The sequence below is a fragment of the Lasioglossum baleicum genome, unplaced genomic scaffold (genome assembly GCF_051020765.1).
Source record: "Lasioglossum baleicum unplaced genomic scaffold, iyLasBale1 scaffold0284, whole genome shotgun sequence".
NCBI lineage: Eukaryota > Metazoa > Arthropoda > Insecta > Hymenoptera > Halictidae > Lasioglossum > Lasioglossum baleicum.
Genome location: NW_027469344.1, coordinates 102637 through 120517, shown reverse-complemented (window position 1 = coordinate 120517; position 17881 = coordinate 102637). Strand labels below are relative to the sequence as shown.

Below are 17881 nucleotides of genomic sequence, written 5' to 3'. Positions count from 1 at the left end.
ACGGGACGGTTCGAAATGAACCGTACCATGATGCCGAGCTCCTGCCGTGATAGTCATTTCAAATTGCCAGCGCATGTTTTTGCTTAACCGCTGTTTTCGTTCATAGCACTCCAACTCAAATTCGGGACATATTATATGTATATACACAGATTTTCCACAGGATAAATAAAATGTTCATTTGTTTATTAACTTTTCAGTCTAGTTTATCAACATTAATTAGTAACATTATTTAGTAGAAATTAAGTGTCTAAATATTTGCCAAATTTATTCACAAGATCATTAAATTAAAAGGTTAATCAATAAAAAATTTCATCAATAATTTTCCCGAGGGTGATATAGTTCAAAACATCGATCAATGCAAAGACTTACGTTACTTTCCTTGCATTCGTATCTTGTGTCTTTCCATTTCTTCCGTTTTGAACACACAACACATCTTCGTCTTGATTTTGAAGATAGTTCTTTTGGAGTGGAACATTGCGGTATAAAATGCTTTTCTGTTAGCCGAATTGGTAAATTTTCGGCATCTTTAGTCATAACTGTCTGATTTACCATATCCTGTGGGTACCTTCGTAGCATTTCTTTTGCACATAAAAGATGAAATTTGCTGAATTTTTCTTTTTTTCCAGTGATTTGATTGTAAATAATGTGAGCATTACATATTGCAAGATCCAATAAAGGAAAAAAATATTTTTTGGGCCACCTTGTCGATTTTCTTAGGAAATGCAATGATCAAAAGTCAAGTCAACTTTGTCGACGGCACACATGTTGTAATTGTAATAAATAACGCAGGTTGGTTTTTTTTAGGTAATCCCGTGCGATTATCTACTCATCGACTTTCCGTTATTTCAGCACTGTGGACTGTCGACAGCATCCACACCTCTTTTTTATCTAACCATCACACTGCCAATAAATTATTTGTAGATTGATATTCGATTTCTCCAGACCTGATTTTTTTTCATCTGCGGCATTCCAACTCTGTTCCTTCTTACTGTGCCGTGTGCATTAGTTTTATGTTGGTGATGTAATGAACACAAATGTGGACTTGTATAAAAGTAACACCTTTTTCAAGATATGGTCGCTGAAGGGTTGTAACAACATTTCCAGATTTTCGCTGCACTAAATTTTTTGTTTTGATATCAGTATCTCTACCAGTGTATATGATACAGTCTAGAATATATCCGGTCTTACAATCACATAAAACAAATGATTTTACTCCAAATCGACTCCTATTAGAGGGGATATACTGTTGGAAGTAACATCTTCCTTTGTATTGTAACAGACTTTCGTCAATACAGAGAGTCTGAAATGGATAAAAGGATCCAACGAAATTTGACTTCAGAATGTCATTACAGGACGTAATTCTATTAACGGGTCATTAGAGTCTTGTGCATTCATATCATTAAAATGAATGTTATTACATATTTCTGAATATCTGTCTCTTGTGATGATTTTAGAAAGACTGTTGAAGGATAATATTTTATCTGTTGTCCAATACTGTTTCACAGTAATAACTCTCTTTTGCCTCACAAACATGGTCATAAAAAGAAATGTATACATTTCGGATAATGAAATATCTTTCCCAATTTTTGGGGACGATGAATTGTAGTTAGATTGTTTCTTTTGGATAGCATATTCTCCATAATTATTTGTCTTTTCCATTACGTGCAAAATTAACTCCTTTGAAAGGAGTAATGGAAAGACATCGAAACGTGTAGAGTTTAAATTTAAATCCGCTTTTGTTCCAGAATCTGTTTCATTAAAAGTATGTAATACGGGGTTCAAATTATTTTCAGTTCATGAAAAATTTATAGATGTATTACCAAAATTATTAATATTTTCGATTGAATCTTCTGAAGACGTACTTACTATTCTGTGCCCTTTTCTATTACTTTGAAATAATTTAATATTATTATTTATAATATCGTTTTAACCTTCTGAATCTGTTTCCATGCACTCTGTACTCTCTTCATTATAAGTTTCTTCCTCGACGATTAAAACATTTTCCTTTCTGCTGCTTTCCTCACTTACTTCACACTTTCTTTTCATTTTTGGGATTACAAAATCTTTTGAATAATGGTTTTAACAACTAGCGAGCAAAATGCTGACTGCCTTTGCGCTGACAGTGACGCGAATGGTTCAAGAATTCTTCTGACAATGAAACGTTAATGCACGGTTCGAATATTAATGCGGAATGTCCTGCTGTTGTAGAACGATACAATTTGCTATAAGGTCATACGTTTTTCCGAAAGAACCTTACCCTCCAAAAAACAAATCCACTGTATCGAGAGTATAACCTCGTGTTTAGAGAGTCACATTGGTATACATTATAGTGATGGCATCTGAAGATCATGTATGTATTAGGAAGTCGAGGGTAAATCAGTTCGGAACCGATACCACCTTCAATGATATTCGAAGTGCTAAGTGAATAGCTTCACATATCCTGTGTTTCCGAGAGTCCAACCACGTACTCCTGGAGGAAATCCGCTGAAGTGTATTGGGAATAGACATCATACTTGACGGTTTGAATGTTAAAATAGAGCGTCACACCTTATGAGAACGATACTAATTCCTGTAAAGTCGAACGTTTTAACGAATACCTTACCGTCAAAGGAGCTAGTCCTCCGTATCGAGAGTATAACTTCGTTGTCTGAGGAACATGTTAGTAAACATCTTAGTTACGGGGACTTTAATTTCATTATGAGTATGAAGATCGAGGTTCAAATCAATTGAGAACGTTAGCTCCCTCTTTGAGAGTCGTTCGGATAAATCAATCGCTTCACCTATCCTGTGATTCCGAGAATCGAACACGGTAATCCAGGAGTAAAAGCGCTGTACAGTATTCGCAAAAGTAGCTTAGGTCACGGTTAGAATATTAAAGTTCAGAGTCAAACATTCATTGACCGTTACATATTGGGATAATGTTAAAAGTTTTACAGAGAACCTTATCCTCCGAGATCGTAATCCGATACATGCAGAGTATTACCTCGTACTTAGAGATACAAATTAGTAAACTTTTCAGTGACGATCACCTTAACTTCAATTATGAATTAGAAGATTTAGGGTCAAACCGCTCGTGATCATTGTCAGCTTGTATGAGCTACGAACGGCTACGTCAATAGCTTCACATATCCTGTGTTTCCGGGTGTCATACGAGGTATTCCGGGAGTAAGCCCGCTGACCACGTTTGACAATGGACACCTTATTTCACGGTTTGCATATTAAAATAGACCGCCAAACGGTTTGGCAACGTTACCAATTGCTATAAAGTCAAACACTTTACCGATGGCCTTAACGTCCAAGAATATATCCCGCCGTATCGTGATTATAGCTACGTGTTTACGGAAACACATTATTATACAAATTAGTGACGAGCACCTTAACTTCATGAATGAATTAAAAGATCGAGGATCAGCTCGCTCTAGACCGTTACCACCTTCTGTGAGAGACGAAGGGCTAAGTCAATGGCTTCACCTATCCTGTGATTCTGAGAGGCAAACCAAGTATTCGGGAAGTAAATCCGCTGAGCAATATGGGCAATATATTCCTTAATTCGGGTTATGAACATTAAAGTAGAGAGTCAATCTGTCGGAGATCATTATCCATTTGTATAACGTCAATCGTTTTACCGGAGACAATGCCGTGAGAGAACCTAACTCGCTGAAGCCACTGTCATAGTTATCATTCACGGAAACAGATTAGTAGTCATTATAACAGAAGCACACCTTATTTTCTTGCATGAGCAGAATTACCGAGAGCCAAACCGAACGAGGACGATCCCATTTTCTTTGATAGTCGAACGAGTAAGTTAGTAGCTTGATCTATCCTGTCATTTCGATAGTGAAACCACGTATTCCGAGAGTAAATCCCCTGAACAGTGTTGACATTAGTCACCTTAATTCATGGTCTGAATACGAAAGTATTGCGTCAATCCGTATTAGGGCGTTACCAACTGGAATGAAGTCAAACGTTTCATAGTAAACCGTACCCTCCGAAAGTCTAACGCGACAAATCGCACGTATAATCTGGAGTTCAGTGGAACATATTACTATAAATTTTAGGGACGGGCACCTTAATTTCATGAATGAATTCGAAGATCGATTGTGAAACGGTTCGAGAACGTTACCGCCTTTTTTTGCGAGTCGATCGGCTCAGACAACAGCTTCACCTACCCTGCTATTCCGAGAGTCAAACCAGCCATTGCGGGAGTAAGACCACAGAATTGTATAGACTATTGCCACCGTAACTAAAATTGAAGTCGAGATTCAATCAGTCGGAGATCATTGTCAATTGGTGTAGAATCACTGTTTTTACCGAAAGCCTTATCTTCCGAGAACATAACTCGTTGTGTCGAGATAATAATTACGTGTCCATGGAATGAAATTACTACGCATTTTAGAGACGTACACCTTAATTTCATGCTCGATCTAGAAGAGCGACCGGCAAATCGTTCCTCAACGTTCCCACCTGCTTCGAGTGCAGAACTATTAGATCAATAGCTGCACCTATCCTGATATTCCGAAGGTCACACTTGGTATTCCTGGTGTGAATCCACTGTATACTACTGGGAACGGACATCTTAATTCACGGTTTGATTAATAAGGCAGGCCGACATGCCGTTCTAGAACATTACCTACTCCTTCTATGCCAATAACTATCATTCAGCAACGGTTTGACTCTGCATTGCAGCATATATACCGTGAAATTGGGTGTCTAATGCCCATACTGATCAGTTGATTTACTTCCGGAATACCGGGTTTGTCTCTCCGAACTTCAGGATAGGTGAAGCTATTGACTTAGCCGTTCGACTCTCAATGAAGGTGGCCAGGTTCCCGAATCGTTTGACACTCGACCTTCTGACTTATACATGAATTTAAGGTGACGTCACTAAATTATTTACTAATTTGTTTCCGATAACACTAAGCATCATACTCGCTGCGGTGTGTCATCTTCTCGCAAGTTAAGACCGTCAGTAAAAAGTATGACTCAATGACTGACGTAATGTTCTCCCACGATTTGGCTCTCTTCATTACTATTCATACCCCGGAAAGGGTGTCTATTGCTAAAACTGTTCAGCGTCTCAACTCCCGAAATGCGTGATTGACTCCTGGAATTACTGGGTATATTTATCTATTGACATAGGTTTAACTCTCGATTTTACTTCTTATACATGACAATGTGGTGCCAGTCTCCTAACTTGTCTACACGTTCGTTTCCGTGAACATTAAGCAAGACACTTGCTACAGCGAGTTAGCTTCTCGGGCTGTAAGGGTTTCGGTAAAACGTTTGACTTTATAACAATTGGTAACGTTCTCAAACGGTTCCACGCTCTACTTTAAAATTCAAACCGTCAATTAAGTTGTCGATTGCCAATGCTATTCAGCGGATTTTATCCCGGAATTTCCAGTTTAACTCTCGGAATCTCAGGATATATTAAGCTATTCACATAGCAGCACGTGTCACACTGAAGGCGGCAAGATTCTCGAGCGGTTTTACCCTTGATATTATAAATCTTACACGAAGTTTAGTTGCCCGTCCAGAAATGAATACTATTTCCGCTCTCTGAACACGAACTTATACTCTCGATGAAGCGTGTGAGTTTCGCGGAATGTAAGGCCTTCGATAAATCGTTTGACTTTATAGCAATTGGTACCGTTCGAGAACGGCGTGATGCGCCATTTTAATGTCCTAACCGTGAATTTATGTGTCTGGTGCCAATACTGTACATCCCATTTACGCCCAGATGATCTGGCATGAGTTTCGGAATCAGAAGGTAGGTGAAGCTAATGGCCAGTGCGTTCGTCTCTCACACAATATGGTAAGTTTGTCGCAAGGTTTGACACTCGATCTTTTAATTCATACATGAAGTTGAGAAGTTTAATTTTAAAATTAGAGTATAAAATAATTTTATTTGGAATTTTTAGAATTATATATTTATCTATTTATATATTAAAATTAATTAATATAAAAAAATATAATTAGATGATCAACTTTAATGTTAAATTATATATTAATTATTGTTTATTATATTAATGAAAAATATTTTTATTTATTAATATTATTTTATATATTAATTATTTATATATTATAACTTATAATATATAAATATAAATTTATAAATAATAATTTAATTAATTTTGTATTAAATTATAAAAATAATTTAATTATTTTATTTATATTAATTTTATTACTTTATTAAATATTACCAATCTTTTCTCCTTTATTATTAAATGATTATTAATTAATGTTTTATATATATTATTGCATATAATATATTTATGAGACTTATAATTTTGTTAATCAGAAATAATTTTTTATTTTGTTGTATAATTATTATTACATTCTTATTCATAAATATAAATTTTTTTAAAATTTTTTATTAATTTTAATTTTAAGTTTAATTTTTTAATATTATTTTTTTCAATGCTGAATATTTTAATAGTATTTATATTTAATATATCATAAGAATTAAATAATTAATATATTTTATTTATATAATTTTAAATTTGCAAATTAAAGTTTAATAAAATATAATTAAAAATTAATAAATATAAAAAGCATTATGTCTGATAAAAGAAATATCTTGTAAATTTATTAATGTAAATTTACAATTTTTTAATACTACAAAAATTTTACGTTAAATTAAAAACAAATAATTTTGAAAATTTAAAATAAATTTTAATTTAAATTTAAATTAAGTGATTAATATCAACAGATCATAAAGATATTGGCATTCTTTATTTTATATTAGCTATATGGTCAGGAATAATTGGTTCTTCCCTAAGATTTTTAATTCGTGTAGAATTAAGAATTCCTAATATATTATAAAATAATGATCAATTATATAATTCTTTAATTACACGTCACGCAATTTTAATATTTTTTTTTATAGTTATACCTTTTTAAATTGTAGGATTTGGTGATTGATTAATTCCTTTAATATTAAGATCACCTGATATATAATTTCCTCGAATAAATAATATTAGATTTTTATTATTACCTCCTTCTTTATTATTATTATTAACTAGAAGAATTTTTAATATTATATCTGGAACTAGTTGAACTATGTATCCACCTTCATCTAATTATATTTTTAATTCTTCTGCTTCTGTAGATTTTACAATTTTTTCTTTACATATATCTGGTATTTCTTGAATTTTAGGGGATATAAATTTAATAACTACTATTATATTAATAAAAAATTTTACATTAGATTTAGATAAAATACCTTTATTTCCTTGATCCGTTTTTATTAGAATAATTTTATTGTTATTATCGTTATTTTTATTAGCACGAGCTATTACAATATTATTATTTGATCGTAATTTTAATACATCTTTTTTGATCCTATAGGAGGAGATCCTGTATTATATCAACATTTGTTTTGATTTTTTGGTCATCCAGAAGTTTGTGTTTTAATTTACCTGGTTTTGGATTCGTGTCATAAATTATTATGAATGAGAGTTGTAAAAAAGACGTATTTGGTAATTTAGGAATAATTTATGCAATATTAGGAATTGGATTTTTAGGTTTTATTGTTTGAGCTCATCATATATTTACTATTGGATTAGATGTAGATTCTCGTGCTTATTTTACTTCAGCAACTATAGTTATTGCTGTACCGACTGGAATTAAAGTTTTTAGTTGATTAGCAACTTATTATGGTTCAAAATTTAAAATAAATAATTCTATTATAGGATCTTTAGGTTTTATATTATTATTTGCAATTGGAGGATTAACAGGAATTATATTATCTAATTCATCTATTGATATTATTTTACATGATACATATTATGTTGTTGCTCATTTTCATTATGTTTAATCAATAGGAGCTGTTTTCTCTATTATTTCAAGATTCATTCATTGATATCCTTTAATTACTGGTTTAATATTAAATAAAAAATGATTGATTTATCAATTTTTAATGATATTTATTGGGGTAAATTTAACATTTTTTCCTCAGCATTTTTTAGGTTTAATAGGAATACCTCGACGATATACTGATTATCCTGATTCTTATTATTGTAGAAATGTATTATCTTTAATTGGTTCAATTATTTCATTAAATAGAATAATTTTTTTATTATGTTTGATTTTAGAATGTATAATTTATAAACGTTTATTATTATTTAAATTTTTTCAATCTCCCATAGAATGATTAATAAATTATCCTCCATTAAATCATTCATTTAATGAGTGTAGAATATTAATAATTAAAAAATTTTAATATGGCAGAATTTAAAATTTAAATTCAATTATATAAAATTTAAGTTTATTATTAAAAATAGCATCATGAAATATATTTTTCTTTCAAAATTCAAATTCTTTTTATTCTGATAGTTTAATTTATTTACATAATTTTATTAAAATATTTATATTAATAATTATTGTTTTTACTTTATATTTAACTGTTGATATTTTAAATAATAAATTTATTAATTTATATTGATTAAAAAATCATTTAGTTGAAGTAATTTGAACAATTGTTCCAATGATTATTTTATTATTTATTTGTTTTCCATCTTTAAAAATTTTATATTATATTGGTGCATTATTAAATCCTTTTTTTCAATTAAATCAATTGGTCATCAATGACATTGATCTTATGAATATTCTGATTTTAATAATATTGAATTGGATTCTTATATATTAATATATGAATCAATAAATCAATTTCGTTTATTAGATACAGATAATCGAATAGATATTCCTATAAAATTACCTTTACGTTTATTAGTTACATCAACTGATGTAATTCATTCTTCAACCGCACCATCTTTGGGTGTTAAAATTGATGCAATTCCAGGACAAATTAATCAATTTAATTTACTTTATTCACGTCCTGGATTACATTTTGGGCAATGTTCAGAAATTTGTGGTATAAATCATGGATTTATACCTAATACTGTTGAAAGAACATCTTTAACTAATTCTATAAAATGAATTAAAAATAAAATTTAATTTAAAAAAATAGTTAAAATTATATATAAAATTAAATTGTCAATTTAAAATTAATATTTTTATTATTTTTTAAGAAATCAAATTATTAAATATCTTAAATTTAAAGGAATTGATCTTATAAATCAATTATAGTAAGAATTACTTTTAATGAATTCCACAAATGAGACCAATTTCTTTATGTGAACTATATATTTTTATAATTTTTAATGTATTATACTTAATAATTAATTTAAATTATATATTAATTAATTTAAATTATAATGTAAAAAAATTTATTTTAATAAATGAATATGAATTTTATAAATTTATTTGAAATATTTGATGCAATAATTAGAATAAATTATTATAGAAATTTTATTTCTAATTGATTATTTATTTATTTTCCTATTACATTTTATATAATTTTATTTAATAATTATTACATTATTTTAAATTGAATTAATATTTCATTTGTTAAATTTATTAAATTATTATGTATGGAATTTATTATGATATATAAATATAATTCGAATATTATTATTTTTATAAATTTATTAACATATATTTTTATGACTAATTTTTTTGGATTAATTCCTTATGTATTTACTCCGACAAGTCATTTATTATTTAATTTAATATTATCATTAACCTTATGAATAGCATTAATTTTATATGTAATAATTAATTTTTATGAATTATTTTTTATTCATTTAGTACCTTTAAATACACAATTTATATTTAATAAATTTTATACTAATTATTGAATTAATTAGTAATATTATTCGTCCTTTAACTTTATCAATTCGATAATGTGCTAATTTAATTTCTGTTCATTTACTTATAACATTATTTGGAAATTTTATTATAAATTTTGAAAATTTAATTTCTTTTTCTTTTTGGATATAAAATATATTAATAATTATAGATATTTTAATATCATTTATTCAAGCTTATCTATTTTCAATATTAACAACTTTATATTATTCAGAATATTAAAAAATTATGATAAAAAATAATTTTCCTTATCATTTAGTTACATTTAGACCTTGACCTACATTAATATCATTAAATTTAATAAATTTAATAACCGAATTAATTAATTTATTATTAATAATTGATAATTAAATTCAATATATATTAAATTATTAATATCTTATATTTAATATATATAAAAATTATATTAAAAATTATTATTAATTATTGATAATTAAATTTAGTATATATTAATTTTTAATATAATTTTTAATTTTATTTTATGAATACGAGATAATGTTCGTGAAAGAACTTATCAAGGATGTCATACAAATTATGTAAAAAATTTTTAAGAATTTAGTATAATTTTATTTCTTTTATCAGAATTGCTTTCTCTTATTTCCTTTTTTTGAAGTTATTTTCACATATATATTTCTTCTTCAATTGAAATTATAAATATATGACCTCATAACGGTAATATTATATTTAATTATTTACAAATTGCATTATTAAATTCAATTATTTCAATTTATACAGGATGTACTCTTTCAATGAGTTATAATTATATATTAAAATACAATTTAAAAAAGTCAGTTATATATTTAATTTATACTTTAATTTTAAGTCTATTATTTACAATAATTCAATTATTTGAATATATTTATTCATATTTTACAATGAATCATAAAGTTTTTGGTTCATTATATTTTTTAATAACAGGATTTCGTGGATTTCATGTCTTAATTTGTTTAATTAAATTTTTTTATGCACTTTTACGATTAAAATTAAATCATTTTTGAATTTTCAAGTTGATATTGACATTTTGTAGACTTAATTTGATTATTTTTATATTTTAATTTATATTTATTAGTTTACATTTAATTTTATTATATATAGTATACAAAACACATTTAATTTCCAACTAAATAATTATAACAAAATTAATATATATAAAATATTTATTATAATAAATTTTACTTATTTATATTTATTATTAGTATTAACTTCATTAATTTTATCTTTAATTAATTTTTTATTATCTATAATATTTAAATATATATTAGATGAAAAATTATCTTTTGAATGTGGATCTAATATAATTTCTAAAGCTATTTTACCATTTTGTTTTCCTCTTTATTTAATGTCCTTAATTTTTTTAATTTTTGATGCTGAAATTATTTTATTAATACAAATTATTTTTAAATTAAGTTATATAAATCATTATATAGAATTTTTAACTTTTTTTTATTTATTATTTTATTAATTGAATGAATAAATGAATATTTTAATTGATTATATTAATAATAAAATTTAAATAGTTTTAAAAAATATTGATTTGTGGAGTCATGGATGTAATAATTATTTTAAATTATGAATTTTTTAAATATTAAAAATAAAAATATTTAAAAAATTATAAATTTTCCTTAATATTTTCAATATTATACTGTTTATTATAAGCTACTTAAATTTAAAGGAATGAAATAAATAATGCTTCTAACTTTATAATTTAATATTAATAATATTATTATTTCTATTTTATATAATTAATAACTCAATTGAAACCAAAGTTAGAGGTAATTTATTGTTAATAAATTTAATGAATAAAAATTCCAATTTTTTATATAATTTATAAGAAAAAATTTATATTTTCAATATAAAGATATTTATTATTTAAATTATAAAAATTAAATTTTTAATTTATATAAAAGTAAAAATTTACATTTAATTTCGACTTAAAAGTTTGATTTATACAAATGTTATATATAAAATATTAACGTATTATTAAATAAATGATTATTTAATATTTTGAAGTAAATAATAAAAATATAGAAATTAATAATATTATAAATTTTAAAATTAAAGTAAATATTAATTTTATTTAATTACAATGTAAATTTAGTTTTAATTAATTCTATTATAATTTTCTCAAATATAATTTCATATAAATAAATATATTGCAATGATTTTGAATATGATTTTTTAAAAATTAAATTTAAATTTTTAACGTTATATTAAAATATTATAGTATTTTTTTTAACTATTTGTTTATTTTAAATTATATTTTTAAAAAAATCTTAATATAAATATTAAATTAAATATAATTTTGCATTTCAAAATTCTACAAATTGTTTTATTTAATACACAAAAATTTATTAAATTATCGTCTTTAAAATAAATTAAATTCAAATTTAAATTTTTATTTAATAAAACTGTTATAATTCGAAAAGAATATATAATAGTTAATATTGTTCTAATAATTAAATTTAAATTTCTATACAAATTTATTTTTGAAATAAAATAATTTTCAATTATTAAATCTTTAGATTAAAATCCAACTCAAAATGGAAAACCTATTAACCTAAATAAAGGAAATATTAACTTTAATCGTTTTATTGGATAAATATAAAATATTCCATTATAAATGTTGAAAATCGCGCGTAATATCCACGTGCCCACGTACGAAATATGGCGAAGCTAGTTCTTTGTCTTCTCGGTGTGTGTGGGTGTGTGCGTGAGTAAATGACATTGGTGTACGAAGTTGAGCGGTGACCGGCGACCACGTTGTACGCAAGTGATTCAAGTATAATTATTCAAACACAAATAGTCTAGTTCTTTAATTAACCCAACAATAGAATTTTAAGTTTTGATTATTATTTAAATAATGAACATAACTTCCAACACATATAAATGCTGAAGATTTAAATATTGCATGAACAAATAAATGTAAAGAAGCTAAATCCTTTAAATTTAAATATAAAATTCTTATTATAAATTTTAATTCACTTGAAGTTGAATATGCAACAATTTTTTAAAAATCTAATTCAAAATTTGCAGAAATACCTGAATTTAATATTTTTAACCTAAAAATTAATAAAATAAAATTTTTATAATTTATTTCTAATAATTCTAAATATCGAAATATTAAATATACACATGCTGTTACTAATGTAGAAGAATGAACTAAGGATGAAACTGGTGTTGGAGCTATTATAGCTATTGGTAATTATGTACAAAATGGAATTTGTGCTCTTTTAGTAAAAGCTATTATAATAAATAAATTTATTATTAAATTTTTAATTTTATATAATAATAAATTTCATATACCAAATATTAATGTTATAGAAATTAATATAAATAAAGAACAATCACCTAAACGATTTAAAATAATTGTTAACATTCCTGAATTAAAAGATTTATTTTTTTGATAATAAATAATTAAACAATAAGAAATTAAACCTAATCCATCTCAACCATTTATAATAGCTAATATATTAAATCTAATAATTAATAAATATATAGAAGTTAGAAATAATATTATTAAATAAAAAAATCGTTTAATTAATAAATTTTCTAAATTTATATAATTAACTATATATAATAAAATTATTGATCTAATTAATGATACAAAAATAAAAACGTTATTCTTTTTGAATCAAAATAAATCATAAAATTAAATTCTATAGAATTTAATACAAAAATATTTCATTCTATAATAATAATATTATTAAATAATAAATATTAAAATTAAAAATTTAAAAAAATAAACTTATGAAAAATTAATAAATTCTATAAATATATAATTTAATTATGATTTAAAATTAATATTTATTAATAGAATTAATTTTAAAAATTAATATTTTATAATTATTTAAATCTAAATTAAAATTAAGTTAAATACGAATATTAAAGGAATTCAATGTATTGTTAAAGTAAAGTAATTAATTAATTTACCATTACATAAATTAAACTTAAAATAATATTTACCATGATTAAGAAATGAAAATAAATAAATTGAATAAATAAATTTTAATGAACAATATAAAATTAATAATAATATTAAAATTTTATATTGATAAATTAAACTCATCAATAAAAAAATTTCTCTAATTAAATTTATTGAAAAAGGAGCTGGTCTATTTGAAGAATATAATATAAATCATATTAAAGGTATAGACGGCATTAAGTTAATTAAGCCATTATTAATTATTAATAAACGTCTATTTGTTTGTTTATAAATTATTTCAATTAAATAAAATAATACAGATGATCTTAGTCCATGAGAAATTATTATTAAATATCTACCATAAATACCTAATTTAGGGAAAGTTATTATTCCTATTAATATTAATCCTATATGAATAATAGAAGATATGGCAACAATTAATTTTATATCTAATTGACGTAAACATATAATTCTTAAAATTAATATACCTGAAATTCTAATAATTAAAGTATAATAATTTATTTTTAAAAAAATATATTTAGAAATAAATATTAATCTTAATAATCCATAAATTCCTAATTTTAATATAATTGATGCTAAACTTATGGAACCATAAAAAGGTGCTTCAGCATGAGTTTTCAATAATAAGGAATGCATTATATATATATATATATATATATATATATATATATATATATATATATATATATATATATATAGGAATTTTAACTTATAATGATAATGATGTATAAATAAATATAAATATTGAAATATAATTATCAGTTAATTCTATTAATTTTAAAATCAAATTATTATTTTTTATATATAAACATAAAATAATAAATAATAAAGGTAAGGAAAAAAATAAAGTATAAAATATTAAATATAATCTTGCTAAAATTCGATTTATAGAATGACCTCAATTCATTATTAATAAAAAATTATTAATAATCTAGCTTCAAGTATTAAATAAAAAAATAAGTAATTTGAAGAAATAAATTAACATTAATAAATTAAAAAAATAAAATTTTAACCTTAAATTTATAACAATAAATCTTAAATCTAATCAATTTAATTTTATTATAATAAAAAAAATAATTGAGAATAATAAATTAGAATTTAAAATTAAATTAATTTTAAATTTTAAGAAATATAAATATTAAAATTAATAATTTCTTCATTTAAAAATTTTAATTAATTAATCTAGTTAATTTAATTTTTGATGTCCATATTATAATTTAATCTTACTAGTAATCATAATCCTAAAATTGCTTCTCCTACTGAATTAATTGAATATATTACATATATACATCCATTATTATTATAAATTAAATATATTAAAATATAAAAAGAAATGTATTTAATTAAAATTAAAAATATTAATAAATAATTATTTAATTAAAATAATATAATTAATTTAAATAATAAAATAATAATTATAATTTCAATAATTAAATTATAAATATAATTTTATAATATTTAGCTTTGTAGTTTAATAAAAACATTAATTTTGTAAATTACTATTAATAATTAATTATTTAAAGCTAAATTATATTTTTATATTAATAAAATTCAAAAAAATTTGTAATTAAAATTATTATAGTTTCCAATACTATTGTTTTTAATAAATTATTCTTTGAAAAATATTATAATAATATAATTTATAATAATAATAATAATAATTATAATAAATTTATCATCATTAATTAAATCATTATTAATTATAAATTTAATATTAGAAGTTAATAATTATTCTCGTATAAAATACTTTTTATTTTCTTAAATTTATTCCACAAGAATATTTTTATCTAATTATAGTTTTAATAATAATATATTTTATATGTATAAATTTATTACATATATAATTGTTTATATTTCAGGTATTATAATTATTTTTTCTTATTTTATTACTTTATTAAATTTACCAGAATTTAAATTTAATAAAATTAATATTATATGATTATTTATTAATTGATTAACAATTTATTTATATGTATATTTTAATTATTTTTTGTTTAAAAATTACTTATTTAATAATTCAAATTTAAATTTAAATAATAATTTATTAATAATTATTGAAAAAAAGAACATTTATTTAAACATTAATATATTATTTTTCATAATTATATTATTTATTATTATATATTTTTCAGTTAAAATAACATCTATCATAAAAAAATGTTTACGAAACAAAATAAATTAATATCAATAAATATAAAAAATTAAAAAATAATAAAAATTAAATATTTATTTTCAGTTTTATTTATTTACCAACACCTACAGATATTAATATTATATGAAATTTTGGATCAATTCTTGGTTTATTTTTATCAATTCATATTATTTCAGGTCTTATTTTATCAATAAATTATTGTCCAAATATTAATTTAGCATTTATAAGAATTTCTCATATCATAAAACATGTAAATTCTGGATGATTAATTCGATTAAATCATATAAAAGGAGCATCTTTTTACTTTATAATAATATATTTACATTTTGCACGAAATTCATTTTATTATTCATTTATATTAAATATCGTTTGAAATATTGGAATTATAATTTTTTTGCTATCAATAATAACAGCATTTATAGGTATTGTTTTACCATGAGGACAAATATCTTTTTGAGGAGCTATAGTAATTACAAATTTATTGTCAGCAATACCTTATATTGGTCAATTATTAGTATAATGAATTTGAGGAGGATTTTCAATTAATAATTCAACATTAAATCGATTTTTTGCATTACATTTTATTTTATCATTAATTATTATAATAATAGTAATATTACATTTGATTCTTTTACATATTACGGGATCAACAAATCATGTTGGAACAAATGAAAATATTTATAAAATTCCTTTTTATCCTTATTTTATAACTAAAGATTTATTAGGATTTATTATTATTTTAACTTTATTTATATTTATTAATTTTCGATATCCTTATTACTTTGGAGATTCTGATAATTTTAAAATAAATAATTCAATAATTACACCAATTCATATTTAACCAGAATGGTATTTTTTATTTGCTTACTAAATTTTACGATCAATTCCTAGTAAGTTAGGAGGAGTAATTGGAATAATATTTTCAATTTTAATTATATTTACTTCACCTTTAATACATAATAATTATTTAAAAAATTTTAAGAATTATCCTATTAGACTATTATATTATTGATATCATATTAGTAATTTTTTAATATTGACATGATTAGGAGGACAAATAATTGAATATCCTTATATTAATTTAAATATTTTGTTTACTTTATCATATTTTTTATATTATATTATTTCATTTAAATTAAATAAAGTTTGAGATTATTTAATTTATTAAAGTTAATGAACTTGAATAAGCATATATTTTGAAAATATATTATAAAAATTAAATTTTTTATTACCTTAAAAAACAGAATATAATTTTTTTTATTAAACATATTAATATTAAATGATATATAATAATAATTAATATATCAGTTCACCAAAAACTTATTAACTGATCAAACCGAATACGTGATAATAATGCTCGAATTCAAATCAATGAAATTAAATTTAATATATAAATGACAAAAAATATTAATGATTAATAATTATAATTAAAAAATATAATTACCAATAATAACCATATAAATATAATATTTAAATATTCCGATAAAAAAATTATTCTAAATATTCATCTATGATACTCAATATTAAAACCTGAGATTAATTCTCATTCCCCTTCAATTAAATCAAAAGGTGTTCGATTCAAATCAACTAATAAGCTAATAATTAATTAATCAAACTATTATAGATAGAAACCGGTCTGACTTACGTCGATCTGAAGTCAAATCATGTAAGACTTCAAAAGTCGGAGAGATTTAACTTTTAAATTTCTGAATTTAAAATTTATCTTGACTGAACATCAAGGTCGCAATCATCTTTATTAATTTGTTCTTTAAAAAGATATAACGCTGTTATCCCTTTGGCAATTTATTCTCTTAAGTAGTATTATTATACCAAATTTAAATATTTCATTAAATCAAAGTTTAATAACCAGTAAAATATAACGTTTAATAAATTCATAAATCCTCCCAATTAAATATTAACTTAATAATATTAGTTAAATATATTATCAATTATTATTAAATTAATATAAATTTCTATATGGTCTTATCGTCCCATTATATAATTTTAGCATTTTAACTAAATATTTAAATTAATTAGTTATAATTGAGACAGTACATACGTCATTAATTCCTTCA

The 17881-nt window shown here is 22.9% G+C and overlaps 3 pseudogenes; all 3 read left to right on the top strand.

The window, feature by feature from the left end:
• Nucleotides 1-6696: 6696 nt before the first annotated feature.
• LOC143220159 (cytochrome c oxidase subunit 1 pseudogene) lies at nucleotides 6697-8224 on the top strand (annotated as a pseudogene).
• Nucleotides 8225-8271: 47 nt separating this feature from the next.
• LOC143220158 (cytochrome b pseudogene) lies at nucleotides 8272-16974 on the top strand (annotated as a pseudogene).
• On the top strand, nucleotides 8315-10471 carry LOC143220156 (cytochrome c oxidase subunit 2 pseudogene; annotated as a pseudogene).
• Nucleotides 16975-17881: the final 907 nt, after the last annotated feature.